At 39.2% G+C, this 7371-nt stretch overlaps 1 long non-coding RNA gene across 1 annotated transcript; it reads left to right on the top strand.

Annotated features, from left to right (window-relative positions):
- Positions 1 to 569: 569 nt before the first annotated feature.
- On the top strand, positions 570 to 1548 carry LOC121800427. Its single transcript, XR_006050500.1, has 2 exons — positions 570 to 1050; positions 1133 to 1548. It is a non-coding gene; the product is annotated as an uncharacterized LOC121800427 (long non-coding RNA).
- The last annotated feature ends 5823 nt before the right edge of the window (positions 1549 to 7371 follow it).

The raw sequence follows: 7371 nt of genomic DNA on the forward strand, positions 1-7371 counted from the left end.
AGAACATTTTGCCATAGATGGTTACTAGTTTGGTTGGTGCCAACAACTGCATTCGTGCTCACGAAACACCAAGCAGACATTAATGCCATGTCTTCTTGCTCACTCCAACCATGTGGGGTGTTTACAGCATTCTTGGTTTGTGATATGGCTTGGCTTGAATGTTGATTTTGAAATGAACTTTGAAATTGCCCAGAATTCGGAAAATCATCAAAGCTAGGGAAATAATCTTGAGAAGGGTTAATATTTTGGGAAGGGTTGAAGTTTTGGGAATCAGAGAATATAATATCCTCATCATCCTCCATAGCTAGCAACAAGGGAAACTAGAAAATATGAAATTCTACTAAACAATAAGGATTATAGGAGGAGAAAAGATGATATTTTTTTGTGTGCAAAACTATAGCAAATGTGGTCTCTATTTATAGAGGAAGAAAAATTATGAATTTTGGTATAAATTTTATAATTTTTTAATATAATACATTAAAGATATATTAATTATTAAAAATAAAAATATCAGCCAATGAAATTGTGCCATTTGGCACAACCTCATTGGCTGAATGGTGAAATGAGAAGGGAGACCCGTCGGTTGGTTTGAGGAGAGAGAGCGACATGGGTCGAGGAGAGAGAGACCCATGTTTAGATTTTTATTTTTTTTTTAATTGTAAAATTACGTGGAGGTCGACTCCAATGACCGATAAAGGTGGTCTAAAGGAATTAAACAAGTACTAAACAAATAAACAAAAGAGACTGAAAAAATGCTCCCATTCCTAATTTCAGTCGTATACCCCTTTCTCTCATTCGATTTTTCTCACAAATTGAAATTCAACCAAACTCTCTTTCCTCAAACAGAGCACACCCACAAATCTTCAGAATCTAAAAATGCCCAAGCTCCAGGAGCTCGTCGTTTCGCCGAATCGCTGCTGTGCCGGGATCGATGCCGCTGTGGTCGTCCCTCCCGGCGTCTCAGCACCGAAGCATCAGCCGCTGCTCATCCGTACCGTTTCACCCACATCGCTGCCCCGAGTTCTCAAATTTGATTTCGGTTCTTTAAAAGTTTGATCTTTTATTCAGTTTGCTTCGATTAAATCGATTAAGAGATTATTTACAGATTAATAAACGGTAGTGTGGGATGTAGGGATGCAGCAGTATGAAATCGGATTTGGGTGGAAGGAGGTGTATACCTTCGAAACTAAGAACAGCTGCTAGCAAACAAGAGGAATTGAGGGCTCTCTCTCGGTTCTCCTCTTTTGTGGAAGAGAAGAAAATACAGCATAATGGATGTTGAATTTACAGTGTGCCTCTTCTTTTTCTTTTATTTTGGTAGGAGATTTTTCAGGGATGTTGGTGAAACCGTGTGATGTTGGAAGGTGAAAAGATTTGAAGTAAAATTGGGCTGCAAAATAGAATTAGGAAGAATTGGTTTTGGGCTTCACAATTGACTTCATTTAATTTGAACAATTGGGCTATATATAGTAGGCCCAGTTATTGGATTTAATTCCAAATACTTGTAAACATAATTTCTATTTTTCCATTAACGATACTCATCGCACACATCGATTTCTTAACCAACACAATTCGACAAATTTCTAGCTCTCATAACAAATTATCAATCATTCAAAAATAATTAAATTCGCCCCGCATCAATTATTCAAAGCAGCCACGTCACATATTCAACAAAGTTGACCCAGTCAAAATTCCAACTCAAAATTAGGTCACGAAAAGTATCCAACAACAATTCCACTAAACAATTAATCCACGGACTTCGCAACATTAAAAGCATTAAATGCAAGTACTTCAGGGTTCGAAAATTAGGGGTAAAAAAGTGGGGCGTTACAATTCCTCCCAACAGATACCTCAAATAAATCAATAAACTCAATATACATAGGTGTTCAGTTGATTTGATATGATATTAACTAGTAGAGATATCAATCGGCTCAATAAGTTTGGATTCAGGCAAACTTATATGGGTTTTCGGACTATTTGGGTGTGAACTATTCGGGATATGAACAAACCCAACACAAACACCATATGACCTCAATCCCCAAACCGGCTCAATCACCAATTCCACCATCCAACCCTCCACACAACTGCATTACTCAACAATTAGTTGTTGGAATGACGGAGGAAGCGCCAATTAACTATCAGCACATCTGAAGTGCGAGATGCGACGGCGAGTGGATCTAATGCTGGATTCAGGCGAGCAGGAAAACTCCTTGTTCAAACGTTGAAGTCGATGAATGACGATGTGGATCAGGCGGAAGATAGAGCATAAAGTAGAGCTTCTCACAAAACAACACTACATAAAATTTCGTGTCAAATTAGAAATGCTACATTTAGATTGGAACAGAGGGAAGAGTTTTGAGTTATTTTCAAGATACAGATACTCGTATGAATTAGCTGTCGCACAAATTATAAGTTATGTTATTTTTGTGATATGTTTTTGAAAAAATATATTCAAATTATTGTACTTATATTTAAATATTGAAAATGTCCTACCCACAAGTTAAGTTTTTTGGATCCGTCTCTGTGTAAAATGATTTTAAATTTTATACAGTATATATTTATCTCCTTAGTTATAGAATCATACTTCATTCGTCCCACTGAAGAAGACCTAATTTTCATTTTAGTTTGTCCCAACCAAGATGACTCATTACTAAAATTGGAAACACCTTTTATATCTCATTTATTCCTTCTGGCTTACTTTTACTCCCTCCACTTAACACATAAAATAAAGTTGCATAAAATCTAGTACTCCCTCCGTTTCTCCATAGTGGAGTCATTTTTCCATTTTGGGAAGTTCCCCCATAGTTCAGTCATTTCCCTATATAGTAACTTTTTTTGTTTTTTACTTTACTCTCTCTTACTTTATTCTCTATACTTTATTCACTTTCTACTTTATTCTCTCTACTTTTTTCCCTCTCTTACTTTTTTATCTATTTATTTAACATATTCAACATCTCTTTCTTAAACTTCGTGCCAAAAAGTTTTACCTCAACTATGAAGAAACGGAGGGAGTATCATCCAAGGACATGGTCATCTTCCTTGGGACAGAGGGAGTATAAAATTATCAATTTTTCATGGCTTTCCTCATAGTTGGAGATGAGTTTTTCATCATGATCAACTACAACGTAGATAAACCATAACAAAAGCAATCATTTCTTGTGTTTGTGTCATTATTTTGGCATTGATCAAAATTAATTCTTTACAAAACAAAGTGTTGGGGATAATGCTGGAATTACAAGAGATAAACAACACCGGACGTAATACAACCCATGAAGGAATGAAGAACTAAAACTGAAAATTACAATGAAATCGATACTGTAAAACTGTAAAAGCGTTTAGCCGAGTCGAGGAGTCCTCTTTCCGCAAGACGAGATACGTCCCGGTAGTGCTCTCGGTTTGGCGTGTCGTCCCCAAAGATAAAACGGCTACGTCTCTGGTGAAGCAGCACCGCAATCAACAGAGCTCCGGCGAACTGGATGGATGAGAGGGCAGAGCTTCGGAAAGAAAGACTATGCAGAGAGTATGATGCTTGTGAGTATGTTGTTCTGATTGTGCTCTATACGTAATGCAAGGAATGACTAGCCTATTTATAGGCTTGGTCCACTGCAGGGGTCAACTCAGCTTTGATGGCTGTCATCATGGCTCATTATGATAGGGCTGTAACCGCCGGCCGTTATGAGTTTGAAAGCTGGAGTGGTCGACTTTGAATCCAGACGTAGTACACGCCCTAGTTCAACCGTCACATGTGGACTTCAACTTGATCAAGACGCTGATCAAGCCATCGCTCAAGGCGCAGCAGGTCGAGTTGATCAGGCTACTGAAGCCATCGCTCAAGGCACAGCAGGCCGAGTTGATCAAACTGCTGATCAAGGCGCAGCATTTCAAGTTGATCAGGCTGCTGCCCAAAACTTAGGTGGTCCAAAACATTAAGTTTGGATCCAGGGACAAGCCCAAGAACCAAGCCCAAAGACCACCCAAAGACCAATTTCCAAGTCCAAGTCCAAGACCAAGACCAAGACCAAGGGCTCGGGCACGGGCGCGGGCGCGGCTCGGCTCGGCGCGCGTGTGGGCTCTTTCACCCATCTTAGTCCACGATAATTACTAAGTGTAATAAGTCACTTAATAAATACACATTTAAAGATGTGTCGCATCTCCTATGTTGGATAATTAACACTAGTTAATTACTCCCTACACTTTCAACTCCTAGCTTTATCAAAAGCTACAATGTGATCAACTTTAATCCACTATTTCATACTCACCGGGAATCGGATTTAAGAAAGTGAATATACTACGGTCATCTACGCGGTACGTAGATCGACGCTATATCATTTAATTCTCCAAAATTAAATGTCTCGTCACATTTATTATTGGTCAAACTTCATTGACTGGACATCTTAAAACAAGATCCCAATAATCCCCCACATGAGTGGAAATAGCCAAATGCATATGCATGCAGACACAAGCTCAACCTCACGAGGTATATAAGCATAAGGATAGGTAGTTGTTGTCTTTGAACCCTCCATAGTCGACACCATCGGATACACAGGCGGCTTAGTAGCGCGATGCTTTGAACTAATCCCCCACGGCGTGCACCGAGACAATGGTGTTAACGCTTAAACACCTCAACCTCATCCGTTCTCACGTTTTGTGTCGATTGCGGTCTTGGACACCACTTTGGATTCATAAGTGCGTTTTATGAAGTGATTACACTTCGCGCTTACATAGGTGATTCTTAGTCAAGTACCTTGCCATACTTGGTCTCTTTGAGAACTCTATCTCTTTGAGATCCTTAAGAACCATTAAAAGCCATAGACTTATCCTTTACCACTAGGCAAATTCTCCAACACTCTATTGCTCTCTAGGAAATAGATATAATTGAGTGTTTCTCATGAACTCTCATAGCTTAGTTGTCCCTTTGAACCAAGTTCTTGGGATCTCCAGTCATCATGGTTAGGTTACCACTATGATAATTCTTTAGTTTGTGGATTTCAAACCCGTTCCCTCTAGCAACTTATTCATTTGATCACGGTTTAACCATTTGGTTAGCGGATCCGCTAGATTATCTATTGACTTCACATAGTCAATTGTAATCACGCCAGTTGTGATCAAGTGCCTCACGGTATTGTGTCGTCGACGTATATGTCGAGACTTACCGTTATAGAAGCCATTGTTTGCCCTTCCAATAGCCGCTTGGCTATCGCAGTGGATCAGCACTGGCGGCACTGACTTAGACCAACATGGAATATCTTCAAGGAAGTTCTTAAGCCACTCGGCTTTCTCACCAGCCTTATCTAAGGCAATGAACTGCGATTCCATTGTTGATCGGGCTATACATGTCTGTTTTGTGGATTTCCACGATACAGCACCACCCCCAATAGTAAAGACGTATCCACTTGTTGAAAGTAAGTCTCTATTGTCGGATATCCAATTTGCATCACAGTACCCCCAATAGTAAAGACGTATCCACTCGGCTTCTTTCATGTCAAAGTTTCTCTTTAACATGGCCTTTGTATCGTTAATTACTTGAGTGTTGCTACCCAAGATTAACATATCATCAACGTATAGACACACTATAACGTGGCCGTTATTAGTGCTCTTGATGTAGACACATTTGTCGCACTCGCCCATTTGATAACATCACATTATCAAACTTCAAGTGCCATTGCAATGACGCTTGTTTCAATTCATAGAGGGATTTAACCAGTTTGCATACCTTTTTCTCTTGTCCAGGTACTACAAACCCTTCGGGTTGGTCCATATAAATTTCATCTTCTAGTTCACCATTTAGAAACGCGGTCTTTACATCCATTTGATGAATCTCAAGATTGTGCAATGCAGCAATAGCGAGAAGCACTCGGATAGATGTAATCCTTGTTACAGATGAATAGGTATCGAAGAAGTCATGTCCTTCCTTTTGTTTAAAACCATTTACTACTAGTTGGGCTTTATACTTATCCACTGTTCCATCGGCCTTAAATTTCCTTTTAAGTACCCATTTGCAACCTAGAGGTTTCGCACCTTCAGGTAGATCTACCAATACTCAAGTGTGGTTTAGCAAAATTGAATCAATTTCGCTTTGAACAGCTTCTCTCCAATGTAACCCGTCTGGGCCATCGAAGACTACTTTTATAGATATCGGTTCTTCATCTAACATAAAAGCAATGTAGTCAGGACCAAATGTTTTTGGTGTTATGACCCTACTACCACGTCTTAGTACTGTATCCTTTGGATCGGGCCTTGCACGCTTGCGCGATTAAGGTTCTTCGTCCGCTGATTTAGAACTAGTGCCTTCTACTTCAATTCTTGTCTCAGAATTGGTTAAGTCTTTTTCCTTGTCTTTGCAAGGAAATGTATTTTCGAGAAATACAACATTCCTTGACTCAATTGTTGTTCCTATAGTAATAGTCGATATTTCAGACTTGTGAACAATAAATCGATATGCACTACTATTAAGTGCATATCCAATGAAGATGCAATCAACCGTTTTAGGTCTGATTATAACTTCTTTGGGCGGAGAAACCTTCACCTTTGCCAAACACCCCCACACTTTGAGGTATTTGTAGGATGGCTTCTTTCCCTTCCACAACTCATAAAGATTAATATCTTTTCCTTTGAGAGGGATTTTATTCAAGATATAGTTGGCTGTCAAAACAGCTTCCCCCCATATGTTATGTGGTAATCCTGAAGTTAGAAGCAGTGCATTCATCATCTCTTTTAGAGTTCGATTCTTGCGTTCTGGAACACCATTAGATTGTGGTGAATATGGTGCAGTCGTTTGATGGATTATACCACTTGCGTTGCATAATTCCTTAAACGGGGCTACATATTCGCTTCCTCTATCGCTTCGAATTGTTTTGATTTTACAACCAAGTTGATTCTCAACTTCGTTCTTATACTTTTTGAACGCTTCTATTGCTTCATCTTTACTTCTTAAAAGATAAATGTAGCAACACCTTGTGCAATCATCTGTGAAAGTGATAAAGTACTTTTTCCACCTCTAGTTTGCACCATCTTTAAATCACATACGTCCGTATGAATTAATTCAAGGGGTTTTGTGCTTCGGTCCACCGAGTGAAACGACAACTTAGTCATTTTTGCTTCAAGACAAATTTCACATTTATCTTGGGTATCCACTTCATTAGCCTTTAGTAAATCTAAATTCACTAATCTTTTAATGGCTTTTGAATTTACATGTCCCAATCTACAATGCCACAAATTTGAACACTCAGTCAAGTAGGAGGAAGTAGATGCTTTATTATTAGCCAATGGCTTTGCAACCCTGCGAGTTGCCACACTAAGTTTGAAAAGCCCGTCGGTTACATAACCTTTACCGAGGGATTTTCCAAACTTATACAATACAAACCTATCAGA

This window comes from Salvia splendens, chromosome 4 (genome assembly GCF_004379255.2).
Source record: "Salvia splendens isolate huo1 chromosome 4, SspV2, whole genome shotgun sequence".
In the NCBI taxonomy this organism is placed as follows: domain Eukaryota; kingdom Viridiplantae; phylum Streptophyta; class Magnoliopsida; order Lamiales; family Lamiaceae; genus Salvia; species Salvia splendens.